The sequence below is a fragment of the Palaemon carinicauda genome, chromosome 11 (assembly GCF_036898095.1).
Source record: "Palaemon carinicauda isolate YSFRI2023 chromosome 11, ASM3689809v2, whole genome shotgun sequence".
NCBI lineage: Eukaryota > Metazoa > Arthropoda > Malacostraca > Decapoda > Palaemonidae > Palaemon > Palaemon carinicauda.
Genome location: NC_090735.1, coordinates 51,770,839 through 51,791,052, shown reverse-complemented (window position 1 = coordinate 51,791,052; position 20,214 = coordinate 51,770,839). Strand labels below are relative to the sequence as shown.

Here is a 20,214-nt window from a genome sequence, read left to right as displayed (position 1 = left end):
ATCCTACATTTCAACTAAGTAATAAAGCCTTGACCATACCTCAATTTGAGACTTTAAAAGCAATCCTAAAGTACACATCACCAAACGCAGTACTAATTTGTTAACAAATTTCAAGTTACAATATCTGAATTTGTACAGATTAATATTGGAAGCAAAGAAATATTTTAAATTTTACAAAGCATATAAATATTTTTAGTTTTACTATTGGAAACACATTTTCAATATTAGTAATCTGTTTTGATATGTAAATATAGAAGAGGCGATTCATATTTGAACTATATGTCAATGAAAGTGATGGAGAGACAAATTGAATGTGTTTGAGATGAAGTGTCTTAGGAGTATGGCTGGTGTATCTCGAGTAGATAGGGTTAGGAACGAAGTGGTGAGGGAGAGAACGGGTGTAAGAAATGAGTTAGCGGCTAGAGTGGATATGAATGTATTGAGGTGGTATGGCCATGTTGAGAGAATGGAAAATGGCTGTCTGCTAAAGGTGATGAATGCAAGAGTTGATGGGAGAAGTACAAGAGGAAGGCCAAGGTTTGGGTGGATGGATGGTGTGAAGAAAGCTCTGGGTGATAGGAGGATAGATGTGAGAGAGGCAAGAGCGCGTGCTAGAAATAGGAATGAATGGCGAGCGATTGTGACGCAGTTCCGGTAGGCCCTGCTGCTTCCTCCGGTGCCTTAGATGACCGCGGAGGTAGCAGCAGTAGGGGATTCAGCATTATGAAGCTTCATCTGTGGTGGATAATGTGGGAGGTTGGGCTGTGGCACCCTAGCAGTACCAGCTGAGCTCGGCTGAGTCCCTGGTTAGGCTGGAGGAACGTAGAGAGTAGAGGTCCCCTTTTTTTTGTTTTGTTTCATTGTTGATGTCGGCTACCCCCCAAAATTTGGGGAAGTGCCTTTGGTATATGTATGTATGTACTAGAATTATAGATCCAGTGGTATATCTGATATGTCAGTGTTATCACACTGACAGTGCCAACAAGTCCTCATTTCCCTTGAATAGCCAGATGATGCAATTAAATCACTTTAATGATTCTAGATGCGATGCCTTAATGGTTTGGCCGCTGTGGTTTATACCACACAGGAAGCAGCTAAATGGAGAGTACGTTTAGTACCTACGCATCCAGATACATTCTCGAGAAACTTAATCTATTGAAAATAACAAATTTAGTTTTAGTAGAATGTAACTTCAGCAAAAAAATCGAAAATCCTTTTTGAAAGATGTGTAAAATCTTATTGAATTTAAAGTTGATAAGTAAATATCCTAGAGATCTGTCAGATATTCAGTGATGAGTAAATGGATTTGAGACCGCTAGTAGGCGACAAACGTCTGTGACAAATTATGACCATCTCAAAGGGGAAAGAGAGAGAGAGAGAGAGAGAGAGAGAGAGAGAGAGAGAGAGAGAGAGAGAGAGAGAGAGAGAGAGAGAGAGAGAGAGAGAGAGAGAGAGTGCTTTTGAATACCAAGACTTGGAAACAAGTTCATTGAAAAATATTCAGCTGTAGGAATTCGTGATTGTTTATGAAAACAATACCTATATTACTTAAAGATAATTGAACACCAATACTCAGTAAATAAATTCTGGTCATTATTTCCAAGTTTTTGAAAATCAAGTAATGAATCACTACCAAATTTCTTGATAATTAAGATGTAATAAAAAAATATGAAAACCAGGCCAGGCCATCTTCGGCTATTAGGTAGACTGTAGAACTACCATCTAAAGAAATAAGATAAACTCGGTAAATGAATCCAGATCAAAGGTCAAAGTAAAATTGATGAAAAACTAGTTCAAGGGAGAATGTAAATGTGTGTGAAGTATAAACCCCAGTACCAGATCAATATGAAGCCTTTAAGACAAGATCAAGGATAAATTCGTGAGATATTTCTTCCCAAGCCGAGAATCGAAGAAATATTCGTGTCAGTTTTTAAAGCTATTTCCCCATTTTTGGATGATTTAATCTCTTTAAAAATGTCATCTACGTATACTTTTTCATCTTTTAAGTTGGTAAATGTATAATAGTTAAGGTTGAATCTAGATAAAACCCCGCAGTTAGCAGCTTTAATTTAAAAAGTACAGTACCATACTACTTTATACCTGGCACACTAAGCCAAGTAGCGAATGGTGATGTGAATCTTTAGAAAATTTTTTTATATATTCATTGGCCTAACATTCCATAGTACACGTACCTCCTATTTCTTAATTCTTGAATCAATCTCTATAAATAGCAATCCAGTATTTTCCTATCCGGAAATTTCTATTACCAAATTAGTAAACTAAAATTTTCTTTTATTCCAAGCAAACACTAATAGTGTCCTATTCATACCAAGAAACCCTATTCATGTTGTTCCTACACTACCAATAAATATTCTCCTTACAAACAATTTCCAGTACAGAGATTAAAGAATCTCTCACACGCAGACTTTTAAATCGCCAATGTGGTGATTTATCCCTTCTGTTATTTCACGTACATAAAATCAATGTGAAAACCCAAAACGAAGAGGAGATTTGTGCCACAAGCTGGTACCCCCTTTTAAGGAAGCTGGCACGGTCTTCAAGTGTAATTAAAAGTATTGCAATGTGAGATAAAAGGTTAACTGACTATTATTGAAAACAAACGTGAAGGTAATTGGCTAACTGAAAATTTTTAGTTAGTGTTTATACACATTACTTTCAAAAACTGTTCAATTATTAAAATTCCTAAATTATTTTTATATTGTAGTAGATATTTGAAAACTTGCTCCTTGCTTTAAATTTTAAATAAATTTTGCAAGTTTCACAACTTAAATTATTGAATGAAATATTGATTAAGTAAAAAACTTAGTTTAATAAGGTTTTAAATGTTGACTCTTGGTAGATATTTGACTATTCACTATAAAAGTTTTTTTTAGGGTTTCTTGAATTGAGTTACGACAACTAATCACCATAGTTTAGTTATTACTTTTTATAGACATTTGACAAGAATATCTGGAAACAAATACCTTGTAGTTCAAAAGGTAAATGAATTTTAAAGGAATCACGCAGACTTAAAAAAAAAACTTTAGAAATTTAACGAGGAAAAAAATCATAAACATTAACTAATTTTCGCGAAAATCTATTGTTTCTCGTGAAGTTCTATCAGCAAATAAGTGAAAACTAGCCTCAATAAATATGCATCAAATTCAGACATTGAATAACTTACATTTTTTTTTTTTAATGCACAGTTATATTTCCGAATATTTAAAACTAAGATGATGTTTAAGTCCGCTGCAATATAATCTAAACTATTACGTGCCATGTAACCTCACCAAGACAAACCATTCTAGATGTTCAAAAAAATATGCCTCTCGGTATTCAGCCATTGCATGAATATATTAAATTGTCATCATAAAACCATTTAGTTAACCTTGCATATAAGTAATATAAATTAATTCCATGTCAGAATTACATTAATAGAAGTAGTTACAAATTCTCCAGCAGTGGCAATATAAATAGTCGAGCAAAGCACATTGAGTATTAAGGAGCTGTCCACCACCGAATTAGCAGATGCCCAGACAACTTTCACAAACTTCATAATATGAACCCTCTGTTCTGATGGGTGACAGCGTCTGCCAGATTTCCTTCTGCTGAGAACGACTCTTTGCCTTCCTCGGACCATTGCCACACTGGCTCCGGGAGGTTTGTTTTATTCCTTCCAAGTACAGTGAGAATACAATTATACAATATAAATGAGAACTTCTATACTTTTCTTTATTAATGTAAGATAGGTGATTACTCTATAATCTAAAAAAAAATTATGGGGGCGAGGTCACTAATTCTTATTTGGTCATATATGTACCCATATCAATTTTGAGGAGAGAGAGAGAGAGAGAGAAAATCTACCTTTGTACCTAGTTAAAACACGAGGTATTGCTACCAACACTGAACACACTTTTATGGTATATTACTCAAATATAAAACTCAAGGAAATGAGCTAATGAATGTCTTTAAGGCTAAGTGACACCCAAAAAGGAAATGCATTTGCTTATGTTAACGGGAAATTATAGAAAACTGTGCGCGAGAGAGAGAGAGAGAGAGAGAGAGAGAGAGAGAGAGAGAGAGAGAGAGAGAGAGAGAGAGACGAACTCGTGGATAAAGAGGGAAAGAGCGAGCGAGGATAAAGAGGGATAGAGCGAGTGAGGATAAAGAGGGAAAAAGCGAGCGAGGATAAGAGGGAAAAAGCGAGTGAGGATAAGAGGGAAAGAGCGAGTGAGGATAAGAGGGAAAGAGCGAGCGAGGATAAAGAAGTTAAGAGCGAGCGAGGATAAAGAGGGAAAGAGCGAGCGAGGATAAAGAGGGAAAGAGCGAGCGAGGATAAAGAGGGAAAGAGCAAGCAAGGATAGAGAGGGAAAGAGGAATGGAGCAAGGGAAAGAAGGAAAGAAGCATAAAGCGAGGGAAAGAGCGAGCAAGGATAAAGAGGGAAAGAGCGAGCAAGGATAAAGAGGGAAAGAGCGAGCAAAGATAAAGAGGGAAAGAGCAAGCAAGGATAAAGAGGGAAAGAGCAAGCAAGGATAAAGAGGGAAAGAGCGAGCGAGGATAAAGAGGGAAAGAGCAAGCAAGGATAGAGAGGGAAAGAGCAAGCAAGGATAGAGGGAGAAAGAGCAAGCAAGGATAGAGGGAGAAAGAGCAAGCAAGGATAGAGAGGGAAAGAGGAATGGAGCAAGGGAAAGAAGGAAAGAGGCATAAAGCGAGGGAAAGAGCGAGCAAGGATAAAGAGGGAAAGAGCGAGCAAGGATAAAGAGAGAAAGAGCAAGCAAGGATAAAGAGAAAGAGCAAGCAAGGATAAAGAGAGAAAGAGCAAGCAAGGATAAAGAGGGAAAGAGGAATGGAGCAAGGGAAAGAAGGAAAGAGGCATAAAGCGAGGGAAAGAGCGAGCAAGGATAAAGAGGGAAAGAGCGAGCAAGGATAAAGAGGGAAAGAGCGAGCAAGGATAAAGAGAGAAAGAGCAAGCAAGGATAAAGAGAGAAAGAGCAAGCAAGGATAAAGAGGGAAAGAGCAAGCAAGGATAAAGAGGGAAAGAGCAAGCAAAGATAAAGAGGGAAAGAGAGAACTAGGGAAAGAGATAGAGCTAGGGAAAGAGGGATAGAGCTAGGGAAAGAAGGAAAGAGGGATAGAGCTAGGGAAAGAAGGAAAGAGGGATAGAGCTAGGGAAAGAAGGAAAGAGGGATAGAGCTAGGGAAAGAAGGAAAGAGGGATAGAGCTAGGGAAAGAAGGAAAGAGGGATAGAGCTAGGGAAAGAAGGAAAGAGGGATAGAGCTAGGAAAGAAGGAAAGAGGGATAGAGCTAGGAAAGAAGGAAAGAGGGATAGAGCTAGGGAAAGAAGGAAAGAGGGATAGAGCTAGGGAAAGAAGGAAAGAGGGATAGAGCTAGGGAAAGAAGGAAAGAGGGATAGAGCTAGGGAAAGAAGGAAAGAGGGATAGAGCTAGGGAAAGAAGGAAAGAGGGATAGAGCTAGGGAAAGGAGGAAAGAGGGATAGAGATAGGGAAAGAGCGACGGAAAAGGGGAAAGAGCGCGAAAGCAAGACTACTAATAGATAGAAAATTTTGAATTATTGAACAGATTTAAAATTTCTATCCCACGATTATAAATGAAACCAACCCCAGAATTATCTTGCAAGCACGGGAACAATTTAATTGGTTACCTAAATTAACGTTACTGGAGCTGCAAGAGCAAGGAAAAGCCATCTAAAATAATCGTTAACGAGAGCTTCCAATTCGACCAAAGGACTTTTGTTAAGGACCAAATGAGAACAGTGTAATGATCAAGTACAGGATACCAAGTACAAAAGTTCTCAGAAGACAAGATAATACAATGATACATAATTGGCAAGATAATATAAAATTTTCAAACAATTTGAGTACTTATAATGGGTTGAATAATATCTGGAACATGTTTATCAAGTTAATTGTAAGGGAGTAATTTCTTGCCTTACCCAATATGGATTTAGTGCAAAGAAACTACCTGTTATAATAATTATCCTTATGAAATTAATCTAATCCAATGACTAAATTATACGAAAATGTTATTCTATGTTGAAATTCTATAATGACCCACTATGGTCAAATGACAAATAGACAAAGAAATTGCAAAATAAAAATTATCTTTTTCAAATACAGTCTGGGAACATTTCGTCTATGAAACGTTAGTCATTTCAATACTCAATGTTCTTTAAACTGGAAATTTGGTGATACTGTAACTGAAATAGTTAATTGACAAGGACGAAGTGTACCAAAGGGAAAAGCATCTAGATTATTCAAGATTTGATAGTAAATTTTGAGTAATAACAGTTAGACTACAACAAATTCCATCTCGGTTAAGAGCATTAATTTAGTTTTACTTCAATGTATCCGCCTAGTGATAATGAGATTTTCAATTTAAATTTTTTACGTTACTGTCATTAAGAAAAATGTTTGAGGACTTTAAATTTCGAAGCCTCGTTTAGTCTTTTTAAGCATATTGAATGAGTCTAAATAGCAATGCTTTCAAGATTTAAAATATCAAGAAAAATTGGAGAACTATGGTAAGATTGAAAGTTTCGAATCAAAGAGATTATAAATATAACCAACAATATCGTAAACTATAGCCCCCTCCACATTCTGACCGGTATTATAAATTCTTTAAAACGAAAATGTCCAATCAAGAACTTAAAACATCATTCAAGTTTACATCAGCAACAGCCATCAACAAAACATTTCATCATTGTGGTTTCAATTATAGAGAATCCGTGACTTGCTAATAAGATTGATTAAACTAGCGAGGTGTAGAGCTGACCGAATCTTATGAATATGGTCTATAATTACTTTGATTTAATTATATACAAATTTAAGCTCACTCAAAATCAAGGTACATTGAAAATTTTCCCATTTTCTAAGCTTGGCATTGCTAAAATGATAGTTGGGGAAACTAATGCAAATTTTTGTTTTGAATAGTTCATATGTAAAAAAAAAAATCCGAACATTAAATACACTACACGTTCCAGATAAAATTCTTATTATATAGACTTATTTACAGGGTTAAACAATACGCTTTTCCTCAATCTCTCACAAATCACTAATTTCCCAAACTAACGTTTAACCGTAATAAAATTAAAATTTCCGGGAGAAAAATATTAACAACCAAAATCCCACCATGAACGAAAAAGAATTAGATCAGTAAATCACGTTTCACAGTAATATCTGCAAGCTTTATATTTTGATGATTAATTGATCAAGACCGAAGGACTAAATCTTTATATGGAATACAGAATTTTCTTATTTAAGGTCATATTTGGATATGTTCTCTGCACAATTTTAAAGGTTATCAAAATTGACGTTAATAACTTAATTTTGGTTAAACCGATATCCAAAGAAAAAACAGCTTGTCTAAAAAACATTACTGCAGAATAATTTTGAATGAAAAAATTTCAAGGGTCTGGAAGTCAAATTGAAATAAATATTTCCAAACAATGGTGGGAAAACTAACTTTAGATGAGAGCGGCCAATAAGTCGTTAATATACGAAGCTGCTATACGAATCTAATATTCGAAAGATACACGATAAATTTGAGAATTATTTCCACAAGCGTCATTTGAAGTTGAACTACTACTTTTTAGGGGTTATAATTGTCAAACTATGTGAAACATTGTTCTTAAATTGCAATGGAAAAGCATATTGCTTACAAAATCATAAGCAAATTACTTCAAAATTTCATACGGCAGTGGTGATAAGAAAATAATGAAGTACTAAAAGTTCTGATAGTTGAAAGGAATATACTACATAATTATAAAATTGTTAAACAAATTACTTTCACCAAAATTGCAAAGCATATTAAGTTTAACCGAAATACTTCAATATCTAAATGACCAAATTTGCTTTAATTGTGAGGTTTAATCAACTGAAAACAAACTACTTTGCAACTTAGGACACTTCAAGATCATGGTACCAGTGAAGTAGCTCCAGATTTTAACATTAATTTGCAAGATCTAATTAGATAGATAATAAACTGTATACGTTAAAATTACTAGTGCTTCATTGTACAGATCAGTAAAAAAAAAAAAAAAAAAAAAAAAAAAAAAAAAAAAAAAACACTGCCTCAATTCTAAAATGATTAGTGTTTTATATGATGTTTTCTTCTGCGTTGCGTCTGTTGAAGATATAGGTGCCCTGGTTGACCAAGTAGCAAGTCCTACGGGGCTTTCAATCACTTTCTGAAACAAATAAGGCAATTTTATATAATGATTGCATACATTTCAGACTTAAAATACACCAACTACAACAATTATGAAATGTACAACAAAGTGGAATTACAGTTAAAGACTTAAATCTAAAGTAATCTATTAATCTAAAGTAATCTATTAATCTATAGATAGCGTATCCTTTTGATTATTTTCCCTAACAATTTGTCAACCTTCAGTTTAAAGGTGAACATTTCCCAACGTTTAGTTTCATTAGATTTACCATTACTTTAGTAACCAAATGGCAGAAAACCAGAAGGGATGCGTTGAGCTCAATTCTATTTGGTTAATGTGAAATTCTTGTAATTTCCAAAATTACAAAATACTGTAATTCAGTTAAGCTGGACTATTCAGCATTTTTAGTTTTACGCAGTTATTTTAAACGAAAGTGTTACGACTACCGTAATGTTATTTTCATGCAGAATATTACTCTTAGTTGTTCGTCTAAAGTTGGCTATTTGCTTTAATAATACAGGTAATTGTGTTAACATAAATGACATGAGTCAGTCTCAAATATATAACTATATTCTTGAACCTCAATAATGGCACTTTCATTTCAGTATACACAAGATCATTTCATCAGATAATGATATTATTCCTGATAGATTTGGGCATCCACTATTGTAAATGGCCGTTTTAAAGCAAGCTTAACGGTCAGACATTAAAAGTTTCTTATAGTTTGTGGATATAAAAAACCACCACCTTTGTAATCATCCAACTTTCTTAATGCCTCACCTGTAATCAAATTAGTCCTGTCTATTTTGCCTCTTCAGCAGAGGCAGGTCCTTTAATAGCATGCTGTGGGCATCAAAATCTTCACCAGGACTGAGGAATCTATTATGCCATTCCAATTCACGATCCTGAAAGAAATTATTCCAGTCAACAAGGTTCAGCTTTCGTAGCAAGACATATCTATACATAACTAATAGTTATAGTAAAATCTTATTTCTATCAATGAAGGACAAAGTTGCCCTGCTATTATAAAGTACCCAGTTGCCCGACTAGAAACTCGGGAATTTCTGCATCTGTAAAATTAAGGCAAAAATGAAATCTATGGTCAAGTTTTTATATGCAAAGGTGAAAAATGATGGCTATTGTAAATGTCTTTCCTAAAAAATACTTCCAGTTGCACCTTTAATAAGAATTCATAAGCTAAATCTCAGTTCCCTTCATAAATTTTAATCCATAGTTGGTATGAACTCGATTAATCTCGGTTCCCTTCATAAATCTTAATCCATAGTGGACGTGAACTTCTTAAAAAGCTTAATCTCAGTTCCCTTCATAAATTTAATTCTAAAGTTGGTGTGAGCTTTTTAAAACTTCCATGAAAAAGACAGTTACATTGGCGCTTTGCCAAGTAAAACAAAGTAAAAAACCTAAGTATTGTTTCGTACGCATTAACCAAAAAATACCCTGCACTATCAGAAGGAAATGTTCAAGTAGTTTGTTAGTGTCTTGTAAAGGACAATATTTCAAGATTACTATCAAAATCATCACATTTAAAACTGAGTTTTACAGAGTCACTTTCTTACAAGCAGTAACTACGTAGCTAATAAATATGAATTCTAAATTAAATCTATGGTCTCAAAAAGCAGGGGAAAACCTACACATTGGTACGGAATCAGTGTAATTTTAAGGAGTCCTTCAGTTCTAATTATAATGCATATTTATTCCGATTGTAACTAGGAGGATGAATTAGCATAATTTAAATCGCTTTACCCCAATCCACAGAAGCCACATTTAACTCCCCTTGATTGCATAACCACAATGTGAAAAAGCTCCCTTTTACAGTAGTTACACTGAGTCATACCCTAAAATCTTTTTATAGTAAACACATTTAAGGCCCCATAGCTAAAAGGACAATTTTAGTAATTGTCTTTATCAAATATGCTCTAAAGATTCAGCTTTCAGATATTAATAAATCAAAATGCTTAAAATAATTCTTTAAATTTAAAATAAATGAAGGACAAAATTGATAAAATTTCATGTTTTAGGTAATGTTTCAAACCAACTATAACATGTGTTTGTCAAAATGTTTGTTCCTTAACAGTAAAAGCCAAAGCTACACCAATTTTCTTTAAATGACATAACCCATTTCGAACAGTTACCATACACATTGGTATTCTATTTTGTTAGTGTGAATTTGAAAAATTTAATTCAGGAAAACACAAAATGAAAAAAAATACTTATCTCAATACGTCATAGAAGCCTTAGCTCCAGATAAGCATGGAATCACGGATTAGTTCCAACGTAAATTAACGTTACACTTTGGATGAAAAAAAAAAATCTGAACTAAACATAGATTAGAGTTTCTTCAAAATCCTAGGAGATAAGACTAATAGTAGATACTCCAGATTCACGAATCATTTATAAAACTGTTCTTGTGGAGATAAGTTATCTCGTTATAGAAAATTTTGGAGGAACATTTCAAATAAATGTCAGTAATCTGCGCATACTTATCATTTGGCGAGCAGAAAGGTAAAAAAACCAAAATTAATATTGAGTCAAAAAAAACAAATATTGCATTATTGCCTAGTTACCCCGATACTGACAACCATACATGGGACAAAGATAGTTACGATATACCAAACATTTAAAAATGAAAATCCTAAGAAGTAATGTTCCATACAATAACTAGGTTCAGTTCAGTCAAAGCTCTTTACGCGACATTCTTTAGTGACAAGTAGATTGTCTAATTCAGCAAAACTTTGATATAATGAATGATTTTCAAATAACCTTTAAAACTAGAAATCTTTTACCTCAAACGAACCATGAATACAAAAGCTTTAAAACTTCATAAAAGTGTCAAGATTTACTCGATACAACTTAAGATTCCTTTAACAGTATTTTAATTAAAAAAAAAGTTCCATTAATAACTGCTCAATACTCTCCTGGAAGTTTCATGGGTGAAAAAAACATCCCTGAATTTTGATGTTGAACAGGCAGGACATCTTAAGTCTGGACGGACGTCTAACACATTCGTCATTTACAATCGGCTTTTTGAGGGTCATCAGTCTTTGAGGAACCGTAATATTTGAAGGGCTCAAGTTTCTGATTCTTGTGTATAAATTGACCCTGTGGATAGAAAAACATTGACGAAAAAAATTAAGATTCTTTGCAAATCTCAAAATTACTATTTTTAGCAGAGTAACCTAGAAGATTAACTTATTTGATGAAAATATTATAAATCTAAATTTTAAATTATATAAAATTGCAGCCTTTGGGGAATGTTCAATGAACGCTAAATTCATACATCTTTGGGGAATTTCCAACATTTATATTTCATTAATGTTACAGTAAAAATATGCAAGAAACGCAAGCAGAAATATCCATGTTTACGAGCATTCGCAACTCACCTGAAAGATTTCCTTTGGTTAAAGCTTCTTAGTTGACTATAATGCTAAAGGGATGGTGTTATATAAAGGGTCACAGGTACCCATTCTTACAGCCTCGGCATATCGGCACTAAAAGCTTCTTGGTTAAGTGTGGTTGGGGGGTCAATTAACAGTTCCAGTTCCTTGGTCAATTTTATCCTTTACCCTGCAAAAGAAAATAGGCATTATCAACATGATTTTCAAGTGTATGTGCAGGCCCAATGTATGAAAATAATAGGTTTTTGTTAAGGGAATACTATATGTTCGTGACACTTATAAGAGAAAACTTATTTAAGTACCTTAGGTTTTCATGAAATCTGAAAATTCAAGAAGAGTCTGGTTACAGTTTTACGTATTTGATAAGCATTCGGTAGTTTAAGGACCTTCGAATGAGAGGGACAACAGAAAGTCAGCTTGGGGCCAGTACCGTTTACTGCGTGCGCCCATAGATTAATGAATAATGATTTGAACACGGTCAAGATGATGCAAAATATAATATGGAGAGGAAACTTGACAGCTTGAGTCTACAATTGGACAAGGGAAACTAATCTGGTTATAGTAGATAAGACATCGAAGTAGTCATGGAAAATAGGAGTAAATTACCTAGATTAAGTATGCAAATATGGTAATTGATCTGATTAGACAAGATAACTAAACAACCAGTCAGATAAAAAAACGAACGTTCTAGATACAAACACCAACAGAATAAGTACGTAGATAATACTTTTAAAGGGAGGACCTATATAACAAAGGACCTAGAAGTCCTAGATGAAAGTAGCAATAATGAAAACGAAATAAGGATCAAAAGTCAAAAACAAAAGGACCTATAAAACACCAGTAAAGTAGTGAACCACGCTAACCCCCAGTAAGGCGGCGAATCACACTAACCTCCAGCGTTAGGGAATAGGTGGCAATTAAACAACTAAAATTAAATGAAAATAAAACCGATTTTATGGTGGTCGGAAAATAAACAGCCTAATAAACTTGGGTGATATTCAATAAAAAAAATAACTGTCCCGGTATCTAGTAAAGTTCGTGATTAAGGAGTATTCAACTTTTCTATCAATGACCAAATAATTTAAATGTTGTAAAACCGCTGACTATCATCTTAGAACCACTTGCTTTTATAAAACACCTGGATGAACATTCTGTAAAGAAACTTGAGATAAACTGGATTGACCACTAACTCTACTGCAATTTACCAAAAGTGCCACTTAAAACTACAAAACATAATAAACAAGACAAGCAAGACTGATAAAAGGTGTCCCACCCCGAGAAAGGATCACTTACACTAATTGCTTTATACTGGCTGCCTAATAACATGAGAATTGAGCTTAAAAAATATACAATAAGCCATTAAGTTAACCGAATCGGACGTCCAAAATATCTAAGAATTGCTACATAATGTGCAGTCAACAAATCGTGTTGACTGGGGAATAGATGGTTTGAAACTAAATATATGCCTACAGTGGGCTCCAGAGCCTTTATATGCGGCCCCGAGAATATAGAATAAGCTCCCACTAGACATCCGAAAGACTGAAGATATTAAGGCTTTCAAGATGAAACTGATGATTTTCTTGTCCTCCAAGTGCTTCGATCGTGTGGATTTGAAAAACAATATGTGACGTGAGGTGAAGAATGCCTTGGAATGCATAAGAAAATGACTGAAGGTTCTGTAGAGAGTAGGGTTCTCCCTGTTGTATAGGACCAGAAAAGCAGCCCTTAAAGTTGAAAGTTAAGTAAAGAACCGTGCAAACCCCAGTAAAGTAGTGAACCATGCAAATCCCAGTAAATAATGAACCACGCAAAGCCCAGTAAAGTAAGAATTATGCAAGCTCAGTAAAATGATAGGCCATGCAAGCCCCAAAAAATAATGAACCACGCAAACCCCAGTAATGAACTACACAAACGCCAGTAAAGTAATGAACCACACAAAACCCAGTAAAGTAATGAACCACACAAAACCCAGTAAAGTAATGAACCACGCAAACCCTAGTAAAGCAATAAACCACAAATCTCAGCAAAGTAGGGAACCACGCAAGCCCAGTAAAGTAGTGAACCACGCAAACCCCAGTAAACCAGTGAACCATACAAATCTCAGTAAAGCAGTGAACCACACAAATCTCAGTAAAGCAGTGAACCACACAAATCCCAGTAAAGCAGTGAACCACACAAATCCCAGTAAAGCAGTGAAAGATGAAAACCCCAGTAAAGCAGCGACCCACGCAAGCCCAGTAAAGTCTTAAACCATGCAAACCCCAGTAAAGCAATGAACCAAGCAAGCCCCAGTAAAGCTACGAACCATGCAAACCCCAGTAAAATAATGAGCCACACAAGCATTAGTAGAGTAATGGCCCATGCAAACCACAGTAAAGTAATGAGCCACACAAGCATTAGTAGAGTAATGGCCCATGCAAACCCCAGTAAAGTAGTGAATCATGTAAATAATAGTAATGAACCACGCAAGCCTCAGTGTAAAGTAATGAGCCACACAAACCCCAGTTAAGTAATGAAACTCACAAATCCCAGCAAAGTACTGAACCTCGCAAGTCCAGTAAAGTAGTGTCACGCAAACCTCAATAAAGTAATGAACTACGCAAACCCCAGTAAAGTAGTGAGCTATGCAAACCTCAGTAAAGTAGTGAGCCACGCACACCTCAGTAAAGTAGTGAGCCACGCAAACCCTAGTAAAGTAATGAACCACGCAAACCCCAGTAAAGTAGTGAACCACGCAAACCACAGTAAAGTAGTGAACCATGCAAACCACAGTAAAGTAGTGAACCATGCAAACCCCAGTAAAGTAGTGAACCACACACCAACCACGCAAGCACAGTAGAGTATTGAACCACACAAGCCCAATAAAGAATTGAATCCCGCAAACTCAGTAAAGCTACGAACCAAGCAAGCCTCAGTAAAGCAATGAACCAAGCAAAACCCCAGTAAAGTAATAAGCCACACTAACCTCAGTAAAATAATGAACCACACAAACCCCAGTTAAGTAATTAACCACTCAAACCCCAGTAAAGTAATTAACCACTCAAACCCCAGTAGAGTAATGAACCATGCAAACCCAAGTAATGAACTGCACAAGCCTCAGTGTAAAGTAATGAATCACGCAAGCCTCGGTTATGAACCTCGCAAGCCCCAGTAAAGTTATGAACCACACAAGCCTTAGTAAAGTAATGACCCACAAAAGCCTCAATTATGAACGACGCAAGCCCAAGTAAAGTAATGAACCATGCAAGCCCCAGTTAAGTAATGAACCATGCAAACATAAGTGAAAAGTAACGAACCACGCAAGCCTCAGTGAAAAGTAACGAACCACCAAGCCTCAGTGAAAAGTAACGAAACACGCAAGCCTCAGTGAAAAGTAACGAACCACGCAAGCCTCAGTGTAAAGTAACGAACCACGCAAGCCTCAGTGTAAAGTAACGAACCACGCAAGCCTCAGTGTAAAGTAATGAACCACGCAAACCCCAATAAAGTAATGAACCACGCAAACCCCAGTAAAGTAATGAACCAAGCAAACCCCAGTAAAATAGTGAACCACGCAAACCAAAATAATGAACCACGCAAGCCTCGGTGTAAAGTAATGAACCCCACAAGCCCCAGTAAAGTTATGAACCATGCAAGCCTTAGTGAAGCAACGAACCACGCAAGCCCCAGTGAAGTAATGAGTCACGCAAGCCTTAGAGTAAAGTAATGAAACATGCAAGGTTCAGTTATGAACCCCGCAAGCCCCAGTAAAGTAATGATCCACACAAGCCTTAAAGCAATGAACCAAGCATGCCCCAGTATAAGTAATGAACCACGCAAGCCTCAGAGTAAAGTAATGAACCACACAAGCCCCAGTAAAGTAATGAACCAAGCAAGCCTCAGTAAAGCAATGAACCACATAAGCCCAATAATGAATTTTGCAAACCACAGCAAAGTAGTGAACCACTCAAACCCCAGGAAAGTAATGAACCACACAAACCCCAATAAAGTAATGGAACTACACAAGCCCAGTAATGTAATGAACCACATAAACCCTGTAAAGTGATGAACCACGCAAATCCAAGTAAAGTACTGAACCACGCAAACCCCAGTCAAGTATGAACCACGCAAACACCAGTAAAGTATGAAACACACAAGCCTCAGTTAAGTAATGAACCACACAAATCCCAGTAAAGTAATAAACCATGCAAATCCCAGTAAAGTAATGAACCACGCAAACCCAAGTAATGAACCACAGAAACACTAAGTAGCGAGCCACGCAAACCCCAGTACAGTAGTGTACCACCAGTGTGTCATACGATCGTACGTAGTAAAGACTTTTATATATTATCCTTTGTATCTAAGCTCTCCCCTCGCATTAACAGTAACTTGCATCAACCTGTCTGCCTATTTCTCATTGTTAACTGTTAACAGAATCGGTTGCCGGTTTGACAAGAAACAGCATGTTGTATTTTGTGACCTTGCCGGGACCTAGTGTGTATATATACTCGATGTGTGTATAAATAAAGTACTCAGTTGCTTTCATCTCACCTTTGAGCCACAGCCTACTCTTGGCACGTCAAGAGTAGGCTTGCTCCTCCCGCCTTCCCCCCAACCCTCACTGTTACTATGGCGGGCTCCACGGAAGTTGGCGCTGCCCCATTAAAAATTTTGTCGTTCGCCAGTGGAGAGGCGTTTGCTTGGTTTCTGCATGCAGTAGTCCAGTTCCGCATCAAGGGCGTGACTCAATCAACCACCAAAGCAGATTATGTTCTTGCAGTGATACCCGAGGACACCTTCCCGGAAATCTCCGACAGGCTTTGTGAACAAGGAGACACCCCAATATTGTATGATGCCCTCAAAACATACCTCTGCAGCAGTACTCGCCGTCGCCAGCCGCCCGTATAGCAAAGCTTTTTCAGCTCTCTCAACAACCGTTGGGGGACCAAAGGGCTTCGCTCGCCCTCAGGAAAAGGACCAGTATCGCTCGCCTGCAACCTACCGCAGATGGCTCTCCTCATGAGGTGAGCCTACTTCGTGCCCTTTGGGTACACCGTTTACCTGAACCTGTATGCGCTGCTATACCCGATGTCGATAGTTTACCCATAAGAGACAATGACCAAAGCCGACGCCCTTATGGACAGCCACTTCATGACCTTCAAGACCTCCATCAATGCCTCCACTCCTGATGAAGAGGACACCTATTCAACATCAACTGAAGTTGATGCGAGTGCCATAGGACACACATGCCTACCCCATGACGTGCCGGAGCAGCGACATAGCCACCCATCACCCACCACTCGCTCGTGCCTCAACCAACAACTTCTACAGCCACTTACTGCCGTCTATCGGCCGCAGTTTTGCTACTACCACTCCAGATTTGGGGCTGCCGCGAAGAAACGTGCCGTGGCCGTGGATTGTCAGTGGCCAAAAAACGTGCAAGTAGGCCATCGCTCGTGGCGGTGGCCTCCCGTGTTTCTAATTTTTTTTTTTTTTTTACATGCAGGAACGGGCGTGCAATTTTTGGTAGACACGGGTGCTTATCATTCTCATTTGCCAAGGGAACTTCAGGACACGACGTAGTCTGTCTAAGTCTGGCGACGTCCGCCTAATAACTGTCAACAGATCTGCAATACCCACCTACGATTACGAGAGCCTCACATTATCGTTTGGACACGGCAAATTTAATTTAATTGGAAGTTTCTCGTTGCTGACGTCATATTGCCAATCCTCGGTGCGGATTTCCACTCTCATTTCCACCTTCTGGTTGATGTCGCCCACCGACGATTGGTCAACGCAGACTCGTACTTGTCGACATCTTCAATCCGCCCCCTTCAACCCCTCTCTCCACATCAGCGCACCCACGGATGCCTACGCCCACCTCCTCGGATCATACCCATAAGTTTTCCGTCTAGAACTTCGCCAAACGCCCACGGCTCCTGCAAAACACAGTATTTATCACCACATCAAAACAACGGGACCCCGTCTTTACCAAATTCAGAAGACTGGCACCGGATCGATTGGCCGCCGCCAAACAGACTTTCAACGAAATGGAAGAAATGGGCCTTTGCCAAAAGGCCTCCAGCCCATGGTCGTCACCCTTACACATCGTCCTGAAGAAAGACGGCTCCTTCCGTCCGTGTGGGGATTACAGGCACCTGAACATGCAAACAGAACCGGATCACTACCCCCTCCCAAACATCGCTGACGTGACCACCTACCTTCACAAACTGAAGGTTTTCTCCACGCTCGACCTCCTGAAGGGGTATTATCAGGTGCCTATGAACCCAGAAGATACACCCAAGACCGCCATCACCACTCCCTTCGGTACATACACCTTCAATTACTCCTGTTTTGGGCTTCGTAATGCTGGGGCCACTTTTCAACGTCGCATGGATGGCATCTTAAGGGATTTCCCCTTCTGTGTATGTAACGAGGACGACATACTTGTGTTCTCTTCCTCAAAAGAGGAACACCGTCACCTGCACATCGTGCTCGACCGCCTGCAACAAAACGGCCTTGTAGTCCTGTATGGCAAGTGTACCTTTAGCACCAACGAAGTGTCGTTCTTAGGGCACCGCATCACTCCTGAAGGAGTCCATCCCCTCCCTGAGAAGGTAGTAGCTGTTCAGAACTTCCCCATGCCCTCAACCGTCAAAACACTGCAGGAATTCTTGGGCATGATCAACTATTATCACCGTTTTCTGCTAGCCATTGCCGCCACTCTTGCTCCCTTCTACGCCTCCCTCAAGGGCAAGCCAAAAGACCCGAAGTGGGGCCCCCTTCAAGAAGCGGCCTTCTACAACGCAAAGAATGCCCTATCAACCGCTGCTGCTCTCACTTCTCCCATCTAACATGCCCGTCTCCACCTCTCCACCGATGCCAGCGACGTCGCTATTGCTGCAGTACTCGAACAGGTGGTCAACGGCTTGCCCCGCCCATTGGCCTTCTTCAGCAGAAAACTGTCCAAGGCAGAATCAGGTTAGTCTACCTTCTATCGCGAATTGCTGGCTGTGCATCAATTTCGCCATTTCTTAGAACTTACACCCTTCGTCATTCGCACAGACTGCATGTGTCTGGTGCACGCCTTTACTCAACAGTCTGACGCCTGGTCCGCCCGTCAACGCCGACATCTTTCCGCCGTGGCGGAATACAATTGCACCCTTCAACACGTCCCTGGGAAAATGAATCCCATTGCCCATGCCCTGTCAAGAAACACGTTGGCCGCTGTTCAACTGGGTTTGGATTACAATGCCTTGGCTGAAGCCCAGCAACAGGATCCAGAGTATCAAGCATGTAGGACATCCTGCACATCCCTCTGTTGGGAAGACGTCCCCCTTGACTCCAACACCACCCTCCTCTGTGACGTCAGTACTGGTAGACCGCGACCGTGGATTCCTGCTCCCATGCGCCGACAGGTGTCTGATTTCCTTCACGGCCTTTCACATCCCTCACGACGTTCTACTGCACAGCTGCTGAAGATGAAGTTCATTTGGCACGGCATTATCAAGGATCTAAGGATTGGGTCCGCGCCTGTACTTCACGCCAAACTTCCAAAGTACATTGACACTGATTCAGGATTGGGCACCTTTCCTCAACCTCAGCATCGTTTCGCCCACATTCACGTCGACGTTGTAGGCCCCCTACCCACATCACAAGGACATCGTTACCTGTTTACCGTCATTGACCGCTCCACTCGTTGGCCTGAAGCCATTCCCATGGAAACTACAACGTCTGCCTTACTCTCAGGATGGATAGCAAGAATTGGTATCCCTGAGCATATTAATTCTGACAGGGGTACCACTTTCACCTCTCAATTGTGGACATCATTAGCGAATCTCATCATTCAACTGCCTACAACCCCGCTGCCAATGGAATGGTTGAACGGTTTCATCACACCCTCAAAGCAGCTTTGATGTCCTGCTGCAAGGACTCCAACTGGTTTACGCAGCTTCCCTGGGTCGTCCTGGAACTGAGGACCACTCCTAAAGATGCCCTGGACGTCTCGGCAGCTGAAATGGTGTATGGCGACCCATTAGTCGTCCCTGCCGAATTTTTTCCTTCTGCAACCTCCTCAGACGATCTCCAGCGCATACGTCAAGTCGTGGGAAAGTTTACTCCATGCCGCCAGACTTACAAGCCCCCAGCGAAGCATCACATACCGACAGACTTGCACTCTGCAACGCATGTCTTCCTACGTAATGACACTAGCAAGCCACCGCTAACGCCCCCTTATATGGGCCCTTTCCTTGTGATCCGAGGCAATCCGAAAGCATTCCTACTAAATATTCGTGGCAAAGAGGACTAGGTCCCCATTAATCATCTAACACCTGCTTATCTCCTGCCAGATGATCCACCTACAGTTCACCTCTCTAGATCAGGGTGCCCTATTTAACATGTACAGTAAGCCAATTTTAGGGGGAGAGCCCTGTACCACCCGTGTGTCACATAGTAACGACATTTCTCTTTTTCTGTATATATTATCCTTTGTAACTTCGCTCTCCCCTCGCATTGACAGCAACTTGCATCAACCTGTCAGCCTATTTCTCATTGTTAACTGTTAACAGAACCGGTTGCCAGTTGGACAAGAAATAGCATGTTGTATTTTGTGACCACCTTGCCAGGACCTA

The 20,214-nt window shown here is 39.0% G+C and overlaps 2 long non-coding RNA genes across 2 annotated transcripts in view; one reads left to right on the top strand and one right to left on the bottom strand.

The window, feature by feature from the left end:
- Nucleotides 1-5,397: 5,397 nt before the first annotated feature.
- Nucleotides 5,398-20,214, top strand: part of LOC137650015 (uncharacterized) — a 406,947-nt gene continuing 392,130 nt past the window's right edge. Inside the window, exon 1 of the long non-coding RNA XR_011045902.1 lies at nt 5,398-6,308. This is a non-coding gene — a long non-coding RNA (uncharacterized lncRNA). The remainder of the gene's footprint in view (nt 6,309-20,214) is intronic.
- The window catches only part of LOC137650011 (uncharacterized), a 29,760-nt gene continuing 15,851 nt past the window's right edge, over nt 6,306-20,214 (bottom strand). Inside the window, exons 2-4 of the long non-coding RNA XR_011045899.1 lie at nt 11,591-11,774; nt 8,970-11,309; nt 6,306-8,207 (exon numbers count right to left, since the gene is read on the bottom strand). This is a non-coding gene — a long non-coding RNA (uncharacterized lncRNA). The remainder of the gene's footprint in view (nt 8,208-8,969; nt 11,310-11,590; nt 11,775-20,214) is intronic.